Source organism: Heterodontus francisci, unplaced genomic scaffold (assembly GCF_036365525.1).
Source record: "Heterodontus francisci isolate sHetFra1 unplaced genomic scaffold, sHetFra1.hap1 HAP1_SCAFFOLD_360, whole genome shotgun sequence".
NCBI lineage: Eukaryota > Metazoa > Chordata > Chondrichthyes > Heterodontiformes > Heterodontidae > Heterodontus > Heterodontus francisci.
The window spans coordinates 979,173-995,224 of NW_027140430.1; positions in this window are offsets into that span (position 1 = coordinate 979,173).

The window sequence follows — 16,052 nt, forward strand, 5'->3', positions numbered from 1 at the left end:
GTAAACAGAACCGAACCCGGGTCACTGGAGCTGAGAGACTGTGGCAGTAAACAGAGCCGAACCCGGGACACTGGAGCTGTGAGACTGTGGCAGTAAACAGAACCGAACCCGGGTCACTGGAGCTGTGAGACTGTGGCAGTAAACAGAACCGAACCCAGGTCACTGGAGCTGTGAGACTGTGGCAGTATACAGAACCGAACCCAGGTCACTGGAGCTGTGAGACTGTGGCAGTAAACAGAACCGGACCCGGGACACTGGAGCTGTGAGACTGTGGCAGTAAACAGAACCGAACCCGGGTCACTGGAGCTGTGAGGCTGTGGCAGTAAACAGAACCGGACCCGGGACACTGGAGCTGTGAGACTGTGGCAGTCCCCAGAACCGAACCCAGGTCACTGGAGCTGTGAGACTGTGGCAAAAAACAGAACCGAACCCGGGTCACTGGAGCTGTGAGGCTTTGGCAGTAAACAGAACCGAACCCAGGTCACTGGAGCTGTGAGGCTGTGGCAGTCCCCAGAACCGAACCCAGGTCACTGGAGCTGTGATAGTGTGGCAGTAAACAGAACCGAACCCGGGACACTGGAGCTGTGAGACTGTGGCAGTCCCCAGAACCGAACCCTAGACACTGGAGCTGTGAGACTGTGGCAGTAAACAGAACCGAACCCAGGTCACTGGAGCTGTCAGACTGTGGCAGTAAACAGAACCGAACCCGGGTCACTGGAGCTGTGAGACTGTGGCAGTAAACAGAACCGAACCCAGGTCACTGGAGCTGTGAGACTGTGGCAGTAAACAGAACTGAACCCGGGACACTGGAGCGGTGAGACTGTGGCAGTAAACAGAACCGAACCCAGGTCACTGGAGCTGTGAGACTGTGGCAGTAAACAGAACTGAACCCGGGTCACTGGAGCTGTGAGAATGTGGCAGTAAACAGAACCGAACCCGGGTCACTGAAGCTGTGAGACAGTGGCAGTAAACAGAACCGAACCCAGGTCACTGGAGCTGTGAGACTGTGGCAGTAAACAGAACCGAACCCGGGTCACTGGAGCTGTGAGACTGTGGCAGTCAACAGAACCGAACCCAGGTCACTGGAGCTGTGAGACTGTGGCAGTAAACAGAACCGAACCCGGGTCACTGGAGCTGTGAGACTGTGGCAGTAAACAGAACCGAACCCGGGACACTGGAGCTGTGAGGCTGTGGCAGTCCCCAGAACCGAACCCGGGACACTGGAGCTGTGAGACTGTGGCAGTACGCAGAACAGAACCCAGGTCACTGGAGCTGTGAGACTGTGGCAGTAAACAGAACCGAACCCAGGTCACTGGAGCTGTGAGACTGTGGCAGTAAACAGAACCGAACCTGGGTCACTGGAGCTGTGAGACTGTGGCAGTAAACAGAACTGAACCCGGGTCACTGGAGCTGTGAGACTGTGGCAGTAAACAGAACTGTACCCGGGTCACTGGAGCTGTGAGACTGTGGCAGTAAACAGAACCGAACCCAGGTCAGTGGAGCTGTGAGACTGTGGCAGTAAACAAAACTGAACCCGGGTCACTGGAGCTGTGCGACTGTGGCAGTAGACAGAACCGAACCCAGGTCACTGGAGCTGTGAGACTGTGGCAGTAAACAGAACCGAACCCGGGACACTGGAGCTGTGAGGCTGTGGCAGTCCCCAGAACCGAACCCGGGACACTGGAGCTGTGAGACTGCGGCAGTACGCAGAACTGAACCCGGGTCACTGGAGCTGTGAGAGTGTGGCAGTAAACAGAACCGAACCCGGGACACTGGAGCTGTGAGACTGTGGCAGTCCCCAGAACCGAACCCAGGTCACTGGAGCTATGAGACTGTGGCAGTAAACAGAACCGAACCCAGGTCACTGGAGCTGTGAGACTGTGGCAGTAAACAGAACTGAACCCGGGACACTGGAGCTGTGAGACTGTGACAGTAAACAGAACCGAACCCGGGTCACTGAAGCTGTGAGACTGTGGCAGTAAACAGAACCGAACCCAGGTCACTGGAGCTGTGAGGCTGTGGCAGTAAACAGAACCGAACCCGGGTCACTGAAGCTGTGAGACTGTGGCAGTAAACAGAACCGAACCCAGGTCACTGGAGCTGTGAGACTGTGGCAGTAAACAGAACCGAACCCGGGACACTGGAGCTGTGAGACTGTGGCAGTGAACAGAACAGAACACGGGTCACTGGAGCTGTGAGACTGTGGCAGTACGCAGAACCGAACCCAGGTCACTGGAGCTATGAGACTGTGGCAGTAAACAGAACCGAACCCGGGTCACTGAAGCTGTGAGACTGTGGCAGTAAACAGAACCGAACCCAGGTCACTGGAGCTGTGAGGCTGTGGCAGTAAACAGAACCGAACCCGGGTCACTCAAGCTGTGAGGCTGTGGCAGTGAACAGAACCGAACCCATGTCACTAGAGCTGTGAGACTGTGGCAGTAAAAAGAACCGAACCCAGGTCACTGGAGCTGTGAGACTGTGGCAGTAAACAGAACCGAACCCGGGTCACTGGAGATGTGAGACTGTGGCAGTAAACAGAACCGAACCCGGGACACTGGAGCTGTGAGGCTGTGGCAGTCCCCAGAACCGAACCCGGGACACTGGAGCTGTGAGACTGTGGCAGTAAACAGAACCGAACCCGGGACACTGGAGCTGTGAGACTGTGGCAGTAAACAGAACCGAACCCAGGTCACTGGAGCTGTGAGACTGTGGCAGTAAACAGAACCGAACCCAGGTCACTGGAGCTGTGAGACTGTGGCAGTAAACAGAACCGAACCCGGGTCACTGGAGCTGTGAGACTGTGGCAGTAAACAGAACTGAACCCGGGTCACTGGAGCTGTGAGACTGTGGCAGTAAAAAGAACTGAACCCGGGTCACTGGAGCTGTGAGACTGTGGCAGTAAACAGAACCGAACCCAGGTCACTGGAGCTGTGAGACTGTGGCAGTAAACAGAACTGAACCCGGGTCACTGGAGCTGTGAGACTGTGGCAGTAAACAGAACCGAACCCGGGTCACTGGAGCTGTGAGACTGTGGCAGTAAACAGAACCGAACCCGGGACACTGGAGCTGTGAGACTGTGGCAGTCCCCAGAACCGAACCCAGGACACTGGAGCTGTGAGACTGTGGCAGTAAACAGAACCGAACTCAGGTCACTGGAGCTGTGAGACTGTGGCAGTAAACAGAACTGAACCCAGGTCACTGGAGCTGTGAGACTGTGGCAGTAAACAGAACCGAACCCAGGACACTGGAGCTGTGAGACTGTGGCAGTAAACAGAACTGAACCCAGGTCACTGGAGCTGTGAGACTGTGGCAGTAAACAGAACCGAACCCAGGTCACTGGAGCTGTGAGGCTGTGGCAGTAAACAGAACCGAACCCGGGTCACTGGAGCTGTGAGACTGTGGCAGTAAACAGAACTGAACCCAGGTCACTGGAGCTGTGAGACTGTGACATTAAACAGAACCGAACCCGGGACACTGGAGCTGTGAGACTGTGGCAGTAAACAGAACCGAACCCGGGACACTGGAGCTGTGAGACTGTGGCAGTAAACAGAACTGAACCCAGGTCACTGGAGCTGTGAGACTGTGGCAGTAAACAGAACCGAACCCAGGTCACTGGAGCTGTGAGGCTGTGGCAGTAAACAGAACTGAACCCAGGTCACTGGAGCTGTGAGACTGTGGCAGTAAACAGAGCCGAACCCGGGACACTGGAGCTGTGAGACTGTGGCAGTAAACAGAACCGAACCCGGGTCACTGGAGCTGTGAGACTATGGCAGTAAACAGAACCGAACCCGGGTCACTGGAGCTGTGAGACTGTGGCAGTAAACAGAACCGAACCCAGGTCACTGGAGCTGTGAGACTGTGGCAGTAAACAGAACCGAACCCAGGTCACTGGAGCTGTGAGACTGTGGCAGTAAACAGAACCGGACCCGGGACACTGGAGCTGTGAGACTGTGGCAGTAAACAGAACCGAACCCGGGTCACTGGAGCTGTGAGGCTGTGGCAGTAAACAGAACCGAACACGGGACACTGGAGCTGTGAGACTGTGGCAGTCCCCAGAACCGAACCCAGGTCACTGGAGCTGTGAGACTGTGGCAAAAAACAGAACCGAACCCGGGTCACTGGAGCTGTGAGGCTGCGGCAGTAAACAGAACCGAACCCAGGTCACTGGAGCTGTGAGGCTGTGGCAGTCCCCAGAACCGAACCCAGGTCACTGGAGCTGTGAGAGTGTGGCAGTAAACAGAACCGAACCCGGGAGACTGGAGCTGTGAGACTGTGGCAGTAAACAGAACCGAACCCGGGTCACTGGAGCTGTGAGACTGTGGCAGTACGCAGAACTGAACCCGGGTCACTGGAGCTGTGAGAGTGTGGCAGTAAACAGAACCGAACCCGGGACACTGGAGCTGTGAGGCTGTGGCAGTAAACAGAACCGAACCCAGGTCACTGGAGCTGTGAGACTGTGGCAGTAAACAGAACCGAACCCAGGTCACTGGAGCTGTGAGACTGTGGCAGTCCCCAGAACCGAACCCGGGTCACTGGAGCTGTGAGACTGTGGCAGTCCCCAGAAACGAACCCAGGTCACTGGAGCTGTGAGAGTGTGGCAGTAAACAGAACCGAACCCAGGTCACTGGAGCTGTGAGACTGTGGCAGTAAACAGAACCGAACCCGGGCCACTGGAGCGGTGAGACTGTGGCAGTAAACAGAACCGAACCCGGGTCACTGGAGCTGTGAGGCTGTGGCAGTAAACAGAACCGAACCCGGGTCACTGGAGCTGTGCGACTGTGGCAGTAAACAGAACCGAACCCAGGTCACTGGAGCTGTGAGACTGTGGCAGTAAACAGAACCGAACCCGGGTCACTGGAGCTGTGAGACTGTGGCAGTAAACAGAACCGAACCCAGGTCACTGGAGCTGTGAGGCTGTGGCAGTAAACAGAACCGAACCCGGGTCACTGGAGCTGTGAGACTGTGGCAGTAAACAGAACAGAACCCAGGTCACTGGAGCTGTGAGACTGTGGCAGTAAACAGAACCGAACCCAGGTCACTGGAGCTGTAAGACTGTGACAGTAAACAGAACCGAACCCGGGACACTGGAGCTGTGAGACTGTGGCAGTAAACAGAACCGAACCCGGGACACTGGAGCTGTGAGAGTGTGGCAGTAAACAGAACCGAACCCGGGACACTGGAGCTGTGAGACTGTGGCAGTGAACAGAACCGAACCCAGGTCACTGGAGCTGTGAGACCGTAGCAGTAAACAGAACCGAACCCAGGTCACTGGAGCTGTGAGACTGTGGCAGTAAACAGAACGGAACCCAGGTCACTGGAGCTGTGAGACTGTGGCAGTAAACAGAACCGATCCCGGGACACTGGAGCTGTGAGACTGTGGCAGTAAACAGAACCGAACCCGGGACACTGGAGCTGTGAGACTGTGGCAGTGAACAGAACAGAACCCGTGTCACTGGAGCTGTGAGACTGTGGCAGTAAACAGAACTGAACCCGGGACACTGGAGCTGTGAGACTGTGGCAGTCCCCAGAACCGAACCCAGGACACTGGAGCTATGAGACTGCAGCAGTACGCAGAACTGAACCCGGGTCACTGAAGCTGTGAGAGTGTGGCAGTAAACAGAACCGAACCCGGGACACTGGAGCTGTGAGACTGTGGCAGTCCCCAGAACCGAACCCAGGACACTGGAGCTGTGAGGCTGTGGCAGTAAACAGAACCGAACTCAGGTCATTGGAGCTGTGAGACTGTGGCAGTAAACAGAACTGAACCCAGGTCACTGGAGCTGTGAGACTGTGGCAGTAAACAGAACCGAACCCAGGTCACTGGAGCTGTGAGACTGTGGCAGTAAACAGAACTGAACCCAGGTCACTGGAGCTGTGAGACTGTGGCAGTAAACAGAACCGAACCCAGGACACTGGAGCTGTGAGACTGTGGCAGTAAACTGAACTGAACCCAGGTCACTGGAGCTGTGAGACTGTGGCAGTAAACAGAACCGAACCCAGGTCACTGGAGCTGTCAGGCTGTGGCAGTAAACAGAACTGAACCCAGGTCACTGGAGCTGTGAGACTGTGGCAGTAAACAGAACCGAACCCAGGTCACTGGAATTGTGAGGCTGTGGCAGTAAACAGAACTGAACCCGGGACACTGGAGCTGTGAGACTGTGGCAGTAAACAGAACTGAACCCAGGTCACTGGAGCTGTGAGACTGTGGCAGTAAACAGAGCCGAACCCGGGACACTGGAGCTGTGAGACTGTGGCAGTAAACAGAACCGAACCCGGGTCACTGGAGCTGTGAGACTATGGCAGTAAACAGAACCGGACCCGGGACACTGGAGCTGTGAGACTGTGGCAGTAAACAGAACCGAACCCGGGTCACTGGAGCTGTGAGGCTGTGGCAGTAAACAGAACCGAACCCGGGTCACTGGAGCTGTGAGACTGTGGCAGTAAACAGAACCGAACCCAGGACACTGGAGCTGTGAGACTGTGGCAGTAAACAGAACTGAACCCAGGTCACTGGAGCTGTGAGACTGTGGCAGTAAACAGAACCGAACCCGGGTCACTGGAGCTGTGAGGCTGTGGCAGTAAACAGAACCGGACCCGGGACACTGGAGCTGTGAGACTGTGGCAGTCCCCAGAACCGAACCCAGGTCACTGGAGCTGTGAGACTGTGGCAGTAAACAGAACTGAACCCAGGTCACTGGAGCTGTGAGGCTGTGGCAGTCCCCAGAACCGAACCCAGGTCACTGGAGCTGTGAGGCTGCGGCAGTAAACAGAACCGAACCCAGGTCACTGGAGCTGTGAGGCTGTGGCAGTCCCCAGAACCTAACCCAGGTCACTGGAGCTGTGAGAGTGTGGCAGTAAACAGAACCGAACCCGGGACACTGGAGCTGTGAGACTGTGGCAGTACGCAGAACTGAACCCGGGTCACTGCAGCTGTGAGACTGTGGCAGTAAACAGAACCGAACCCGGGACACTGGAGCTGTGAGGCTGTGGCAGTAAACAGAACCGAACCCAGGTCACTGGAGCTGTGAGACTGTGGCAATAAACAGAACCGAACCCAGGTCACTGGAGCTGTGAGACTGTGGCAGTAAACAGAACTGAACCAGGGACACTGGAGCTGTGAGGCTGTGGCAGTCCCCAGAACCGAACCCAGGTCACTGGAGCTGTGAGGCTGCGGCAGTAAACAGAACCGAACCCAGGTCACTGGAGCTGTGAGACTGTGGCAGTAAACAGAACCGAACCCAGGACACTGGAGCTGTGAGGCTGTGGCAGTAAACAGAACCGAACCCGGGTCACTGGAGCTGTGAGACTGTGGCAGTAAACAGAACAGAACCCAGGACACTGGAGCTGTGAGACTGTGGCAGTAAACAGAACCAACCCAGGTCACTGGAGCTGTGAGACTGTGGCAGTAAACAGAACCGAACCCAAGTCACTGGAGCTGTGAGACTGTGACAGTAAACAGAACCGAACCCGGGACACTGGAGCTGTGAGACTGTGGCAGCAAACAGAACCGAACCCGGGACACTGGAGCTGTGAGACTGTGGCAGTAAACAGAACCGAACCCGGGACACTGGAGCTGTGAGACTGTGGCAGTGAACAGAACCGAACCCAGGTCACTGGAGCTGTGAGACTGTGGCAGTAAACAGAAACGAACCCAGGTCACTGGAGCTGTGAGACTGTGGCAGTAAACAGAACCGATCCCAGGTCACTGGAGCTGTGAGACTGTGGCAGTAAACAGAAACGAACCCAGGTCACTGGAGCTGTGAGACTGTGGCAGTAAACAGAACCGATCCCAGGTCACTGGAGCTGTGAGACTGTGGCAGTGAACAGAACAGAACCCGGGTCACTGGAGCTGTGAGACTGTGGCAGTACGCAGAACCGAACCCAGGTCACTGGAGCTATGAGACTGTGGCAGTAAACAGAACCGAACCCGGGTCACTGAAGCTGTGAGACTGTGGCAGTAAACAGAACCGAACCCAGGTCACTGGAGCTGTGAGGCTGTGGCAGTAAACAGAACCGAACCCGGGTCACTCAAGCTGTGAGGCTGTGGAAGTGAACAGAACCGAACCCATGTCACTGGAGCTGTGAGACTGTGGCAGTAAAAAGAACCGAACCCAGGTCACTGGAGCTGTGAGACTGTGGCAGTAAACAGAACCGAACCCGGGTCATTGGAGATGTGAGACTGTGGCAGTAAACAGAACCGAACCCGGGACACTGGAGCTGTGAGGCTGTGGCAGTCCCCAGAACCGAACCCGGGACACTGGAGCTGTGAGACTGTGGCAGTAAACAGAACCGAACCCGGGTCACTGGAGCTGTGAGACTGTGGCAGTAAACAGAACTGAACCCGGGTCACTGGAGCTGTGAGACTGTGGCAGTAAAAAGAACTGAACCCGGGTCACTGGAGCTGTGAGACTGTGGCAGTAAACAGAACCGAACCCAGGTCACTGGAGCTGTGAGACTGTGGCAGTAAACAGAACTGAACCCGGGTCACTGGAGCTGTGAGACTGTGGCAGTAAACAGAACCGAACCCGGGTCACTGGAGCTGTGAGACTGTGGCAGTAAACAGAACCGAACCCGGGACACTGGAGCTGTGAGACTGTGGCAGTCCCCAGAACCGAACCCAGGACACTGGAGCTGTGAGACTGTGGCAGTAAACAGAACCGAACTCAGGTCACTGGAGCTGTGAGACTGTGGCAGTAAACAGAACTGAACCCAGGACACTGGAGCTGTGAGACTGTGGCAGTAAACAGAACCGAACCCAGGACACTGGAGCTGTGAGACTGTGGCAGTAAACAGAACTGAACCCAGGTCACTGGAGCTGTGAGACTGTGGCAGTAAACAGAACCGAACCCAGGTCACTGGAGCTGTGAGGCTGTGGCAGTAAACAGAACTGAACCCAGGTCACTGGAGCTGTGAGACTGTGGCAGTAAACAGAACCGAACCCAGGTCACTGGAGCTGTGAGGCTGTGGCAGTAAACAGAACTGAACCCAGGTCACTGGAGCTGTGAGACTGTGGAAGTAAACAGAACTGAACCCGGGACACTGGAGCTGTGAGACTGTGGCAGTAAACAGAACCGAACCCGGGTCACTGGAGCTGTGAGACCGTGGCAGTAAACAGAACCGAACCCGGGTCACTGGAGCTGTGAGACTGTGGCAGTAAACAGAACCGAACCCGGGTCACTGGAGCTGTGAGACTGTGGCACTAAACAGAACCGAACCCAGGTCACTGGAGCTGTGAGGCTGTGGCAGTAAACAGAACTGAACCCAGGTCTCTGGAGCTGTGAGACTGTGGCAGTAAACAGAGCCGAACCCGGGACACTGGAGCTGTGAGACTGTGGCAGTAAACAGAACCGAACCCGGGTCACTGGAGCTGTGAGACTATGGCAGTAAACAGAACCGAACCCGGGTCACTGGAGCTGTGAGACTGTGGCAGTAAACAGAACCGAACCCAGGTCACTGGAGCTGTGAGACTGTGGCAGTAAACAGAACCGAACCCAGGTCACTGGAGCTGTGAGACTGTGGCAGTAAACAGAACCGGACCCGGGACACTGGAGCTGTGAGACTGTGGCAGTAAACAGAACCGAACCCGGGTCACTGGAGCTGTGAGGCTGTGGCAGTAAACAGAACCGGACCCGGGACACTGGAGCTGTGAGACTGTGGCAGTACCCAGAACCGAACCCAGGTCACTGGAGCTGTGAGACTGTGGCAAAAAACAGAACCGAACCCGGGTCACTGGAGCTGTGAGGCTGCGGCAGTAAACAGAACCGAACCCAGGTCACTGGAGCTGTGAGGCTGTGGCAGTCCCCAGAACCGAACCCAGGTCACTGGAGCTGTGAGACTGTGGCAGTAAACAGAACCGAACCCGGGTCACTGGAGCTGTGAGGCTGTGGCAGTAAACAGAACCGAACCCGGGTCACTGGAGCTGTGAGACTGTGGCAGTAAACAGAACCGAACCCAGGTCACTGGAGCTGTGAGGCTGTGGCAGTAAACAGAACCGAACCCGGGTCACTGGAGCTGTGAGACTGTGGCAGTAAACAGAACTGAACCCAGGACACTGGAGCTGTGAGACTGTGGCAGTAAACAGAACCGAACCCAGGTCACTGGAGCTGTGAGACTGTGGCAGTCGCCAGAACCGAACCCAGGTCACTGGAGCTGTGAGACTGTGGCAAAAAACAGAACCGAACCCAGGTCACTGGAGCTGTGAGACTGTGGCAAAAAACAGAACCGAACCCGGGTCACTGGAGCTGTGAGGCTGCGGCAGTAAACAGAACCGAACCCAGGTCACTGGAGCTGTGAGGCTGTGGCAGTCCCCAGAACCGAACCCAGGTCACTGGAGCTGTGAGAGTGTGGCAGTAAACAGAACCGAACCCGGGACACTGGAGCTGTGAGACTGTGGCAGTAAACAGAACCGAACCCGGGTCACTGGAGCGGTGAGACTGTGGCAGTAAACAGAACCGAACCCGGGTCACTGGAGCTGTGAGGCTGTGGCAGTAAACAGAACTGAACCCGGGTCACTGGAGCTGTGAGACTGTGGCAGTAAACAGAACCGAACCCAGGTCACTGGAGCTGTGAGACTGTGGCAGTAAACAGAACCGAACCCGGGTCACTGGAGCTGTGAGACTGTGGCAGTAAACAGAACCGAACCCAGGACACTGGAGCTGTGAGGCTGTGGCAGTAAACAGAACCGAACCCGGGTCACTGGAGCTGTGAGACTGTGGCAGTAAACAGAACCGAACCCAGGTCACTGGAGCTGTGAGACTGTGGCAGTAAACAGAACCGAACCCGGGTCACTGGAGCTGTGAGACAGTGGCAGTAAACAGAACTGAACCCGGGTCACTGGAGCTGTGAGACTGTGGCAGTAAACAGAACTGTACCCGGGTCACTGGAGCTGTGAGACTGTGGCAGTAAACAGAACCGAACCCAGGTCAGTGGAGCTGTGAGACTGTGGCAGTAAACAGAACTGAACCCGGGTCACTGGAGCTGTGAGACTGTGGCAGTAAACAGAACTGAACCCGGGTCACTGGAGCTGTGCGACTGTGGCAGTAGACAGAACCGAACCCAGGTCACTGGAGCTGTGAGACTGTGGCAGTAAACAGAACCGAACCCGGGACACTGGAGCTGTGAGGCTGTGGCAGACCCCAGAACCGAACCCGGGACACTGGAGCTGTGAGACTGCGGCAGTACGCAGAACTGAACCCGGGTCACTGGAGCTGTGAGAGTGTGGCAGTAAACAGAACCGAACCCGGGACACTGGAGCTGTGAGACTGTGGCAGTCCCCAGAACCGAACCCAGGACACTGGAGCTGTGAGGCTGTGGCAGTAAACAGAACCGAACTCAGGTCACTGGAGCTGTGAGACTGTGGCAGTAAACAGAACTGAACCGAGGTCACTGGAGCTGTGAGACTGTGGCAGTAAACAGAACTGAACCCAGGTCACTGGAGCTGTGAGACTGTGGCAGTAAACAGAACCGAACCCAGGACACTGGAGCTGTGAGACTGTGGCAGTAAACAGAACTGAACCCAGGTCACTGGAGCTGTGAGACTGTGGCAGTAAACAGAACCGAACCCAGGTCACTGGAGCTGTGAGGCTGTGGCAGTAAACAGAACTGAACCCAGGTCACTGGAGCTGTGAGACTGTGGCAGTAAACAGAACCGAACCCAGGTCACTGGAGCTGTGAGGCTGTGGCAGTAAACAGAACTGAACCCAGGTCACTGGAGCTGTGAGACTGTGGCAGTAAACAGAACTGAACCCAGGTCACTGGAGCTGTGAGACTGTGGCAGTAAACAGAGCCGAACCCGGGACACTGGAGCTGTGAGACTGTGGCAGTAAACAGAACCGAACCCGGGTCACTGGAGCTGTGAGACTGTGGCAGTAAACAGAACTGAACCCGGGTCACTGGAGCTGTGAGACTGTGGCAGTAAACAGAACCGAACCCGGGTCACTGGAGCTGAGAGACTGTGGCAGTAAACAGAGCCGAACCCGGGACACTGGAGCTGTGAGACTGTGGCAGTAAACAGAACCGAACCCGGGTCACTGGAGCTGTGAGACTGTGGCAGTAAACAGAACCGAACCCAGGTCACTGGAGCTGTGAGACTGTGGCAGTAAACAGAACCGGACCCGGGACACTGGAGCTGTGAGACTGTGGCAGTAAACAGAACCGAACCCAGGACACTGGAGCTGTGAGACTGTGGCAGTAAACAGAACCGAACCCAGGTCACTGGAGCTGTGAGACTGTGGCAGTAAACAGAACCGAACCCGGGTCACTGGAGCTGTGAGACTGTGGCAGTAAACAGAACCGAACCCAGGTCACTGGAGCTGTGAGACTGTGGCAGTAAACAGAACCGGACCCGGGACACTGGAGCTGTGAGACTGTGGCAGTAAACAGAACCGAACCCGGGTCACTGGAGCTGTGAGGCTGTGGCAGTAAACAGAACCGGACCCGGGTCACTGGAGCTGTGAGACTGTGGCAGTCCCCAGAACCGAACCCAGGTCACTGGAGCTGTGAGACTGTGGCAAAAAACAGAACCGAACCCGGGTCACTGGAGCTGTGAGGCTTTGGCAGTAAACAGAACCGAACCCAGGTCACTGGAGCTGTGAGACTGTGGCAGTCCCCAGAACCGAACCCAGGTCACTGGAGCTGTGAGGCTTTGGCAGTAAACAGAACCGAACCCAGGTCACTGGAGCTGTGAGGCTGTGGCAGTCCCCAGAACCGAACCCAGGTCACTGGAGCTGTGAGAGTGTGGCAGTAAACAGAACCGAACCCGGGACACTGGAGCTGTGAGACTGTGGCAGTCCCCAGAACCGAACCCAGGTCACTGGAGCTGTGAGAGTGTGGCAGTAAACAGAACCGAACCCGGGACACTGGAGCTGTGAGACTGTGGCAGTACGCAGAACTGAACCCGGGTCACTGGAGCTGTGAGAGTGTGGCAGTAAACAGAACCGAACCCGGGACACTGGAGCTGTGAGGCTGTGGCAGTAAACAGAACCGAACCCAGGTCAGTGGAGCTGTGAGACTGTGGCAGTAAACAGAACCGAACCCAGGTCACTGGAGCTGTGAGACCGAGGCAGTCCCCAGAACCGAACCCGGGTCACTGGAGCTGTGAGACTGTGGCAGTCCCCAGAACCGAACCCAGGTCACTGGAGCTGTGAGAGTGTGGCAGTAAACAGAACCGAACCCAGGTCACTGGAGCTGTGAGACTGTGGCAGTAAACAGAACCGAACCCGGGTCACTGGAGCGGTGAGACTGTGGCAGTAAACAGAACCGAACCCGGGTCACTGGAGCTGTGAGGCTGTGGCAGTAAACAGAACCGAACCCGGGTCACTGGAGCTGCGAGACTGTGGCAGTAAACAGAACCGAACCCAGGTCACTGGAGCTGTGAGACTGTGGCAGTAAAAAGAACCGAACCCAGGACACTGGAGCTGTGAGGCTGTGGCAGTAAACAGAACCGAACCCGGGTCACTGGAGCTGTGAGACTGTGGCAGTAAACAGAACTGAACCCGGGTCACTGGAGCTGTGAGACTGTGGCAGTAAACAGAACTGAACCCAGGACACTGGAGCTGTGAGGCTGTGGCAGTAAACAGAACCGAACCCGGGTCACTGGAGCTGTGAGACTGTGGCAGTAAACAGAACTGAACCCAGGACACTGGAGCTGTGAGACTGTGGCAGTAAACAGAACCGAACCCGGGTCACTGGAGCTGTGAGACTGTGGCAGTAAACAGAACCGAACCCGGGTCACTGGAGCTGTGAGACTGTGGCAGTAAACAGAACCGAACCCGGGACACTGGAGCTGTGAGACTGTGGCAGTAAACAGAACTGAACCCAGGTCACTGGAGCTGTGAGAATGTGGCAGTAAACAGAACCGAACCCGGGACACTGGAGCTGTGAGACTGTGACAGTAAACAGAACCGAACCCGGGACACTGGAGCTGTGAGACTGTGGCAGTAAACAGAACAGAACCCAGGTCACTGGAGCTGTGAGACTGTGGCAGTAAACAGAACCGAACCCAGGTCACTGGAGCTGTGAGACTGTGACAGTAAACAGAACCGAACCCGGGACACTGGAGCTGTGAGACTGTGGCAGTAAACAGAACCGAACCCGGGACACTGGAGCTGTGAGACTGTGGCAGTAAACAGAACCGAACCCGGGACACTGGAGCTGTGAGACTGTGGCTTTGAACAGAACCGAACCCAGGTCACTGGAGCTGTGAGACTGTGGCAGTAAACAGAACCGAACCCAGGTCACTGGAGCTGTGAGACTGTGGCAGTAAACAGAACCGAACCCAGGACACTGGAGCTGTGAGACTGTGGCAGTAAAAAGAACCGAACCCAGGTCACTGGAGCTGTGAGACTGTGGCAGTAAACAGAACCGAACCCGGGACACTGGAGCTGTGAGACTGTGGCAGTGAACAGAACAGAACCCGGGTCACTGGAGCTGTGAGACTGTGGCAGTACGCAGAACCGAACCCAGGTCACTGGGGCTATGAGACTGTAGCAGTAAACAGAACCGAACCCGGGTCACTGAAGCTGTGAGACTGTGGCAGTAAACAGAACCGAACCCAGGTCACTGGAGCTGTGAGGCTGTGGCAGTAAACAGAACCGAACCCGGGTCACTCAAGCTGTGAGGCTGTGGCAGTGAACAGAACCGAACCCATGTCACTGGAGCTGTGAGACTGTGGCAGTAAAAAGAACCGAACCCAGGTCACTGGAGCTGTGAGACTGTGGCAGTAAACAGAACCGAACCCAGGTCACTGGAGATGTGAGACTGTGGCAGTAAACAGAACCGAACCCGGGACACTGGAGCTGTGAGGCTGTGGCAGTCCCCAGAACCGAACCCGGGACACTGGAGCTGTGAGACTGTGGCGTACGCAGAACCGAACCCAGGTCACTGGAGCTGTGAGACTGTGGCAGTAAACAGAACCGAACCCGGGTCACTGGAGCTGTGAGACTGTGGCAGTAAACAGAACTGAACCCGGGTCACTGGAGCTGTGAGACTGTGGCAGTACGCAGAACCGAACCCAGGTCACTGGAGCTGTGAGACTGTGGCAGTAAACAGAACGGAACCCGGGTCACTGGAGCTGTGAGACTATGGCAGTAAACAGAACTGAACCCGGGTCACTGGAGCTGTGAGACTGTGGCAGTAAACAGAACCGAACCCGGGACACTGGAGCTGTGAGACTGTGGCAGTAAACAGAACCGAACCCAGGTCACTGGAGCTGTGAGGCTGTGGCAGTAAACAGAACTGAACCCAGGTCACTGGAGCTGTGAGGCTGTGGCAGTAAACAGAACTGAACCCAGGTCACTGGAGCTGTGAGGCTGTGGCAGTAAACAGAACTGAACCCAGGTCACTGGAGCTGTGAGACTGTGGCAGTAAACAGAACCGAACCCGGGACACTGGAGCTGTGAGACTGTGGCAGTAAACAGAACCGAACCCAGGTCACTGGAGCTGTGAGGCTGTGGCAGTAAACAGAACTGAACCCAGGTCACTGGAGCTGTGAGACTGTGGCAGTAAACAGAACCGAACCCAGGTCACTGGAGCTGTGAGGCTGTGGCAGTAAACAGAACTGAACCCAGGTCACTGGAGCTGTGAGACTGTGGCAGTAAACAGAGCCGAACCCGGGACACTGGAGCTGTGAGGCTGTGGCAGTAAACAGAACCGAACCCGGGTCACTGGAGCTGTGAAACTATGGCAGTAAACAGAACCGAACCCGGGTCACTGGAGCTGTGAGACTGTGGCAGTAAACAGAACCGAACCCAGGTCACTGGAGCTGTGAGACTGTGGCAGTAAACAGAACCGAACCCAGGTCACTGGAGCTGTGAGACTGTGGCAGTAAACAGAACCGGACCCGGGACACTGGAGCTGTGAGACTGTGGCAGTAAACAGAACCGAACCCGGGTCACTGGAGCTGTGAGGCTGTGGCAGTAAACAGAACCGGACCCGGGACACTGGAGCTGTGAGACTGTGGCAGTCCCCAGAACCGAACCCAGGTCACTGGAGCTGTGAGACTGTGGCAAAAAACAGAACCGAACCCGGGTCACTGGAGCTGTGAGGCTGCGGCA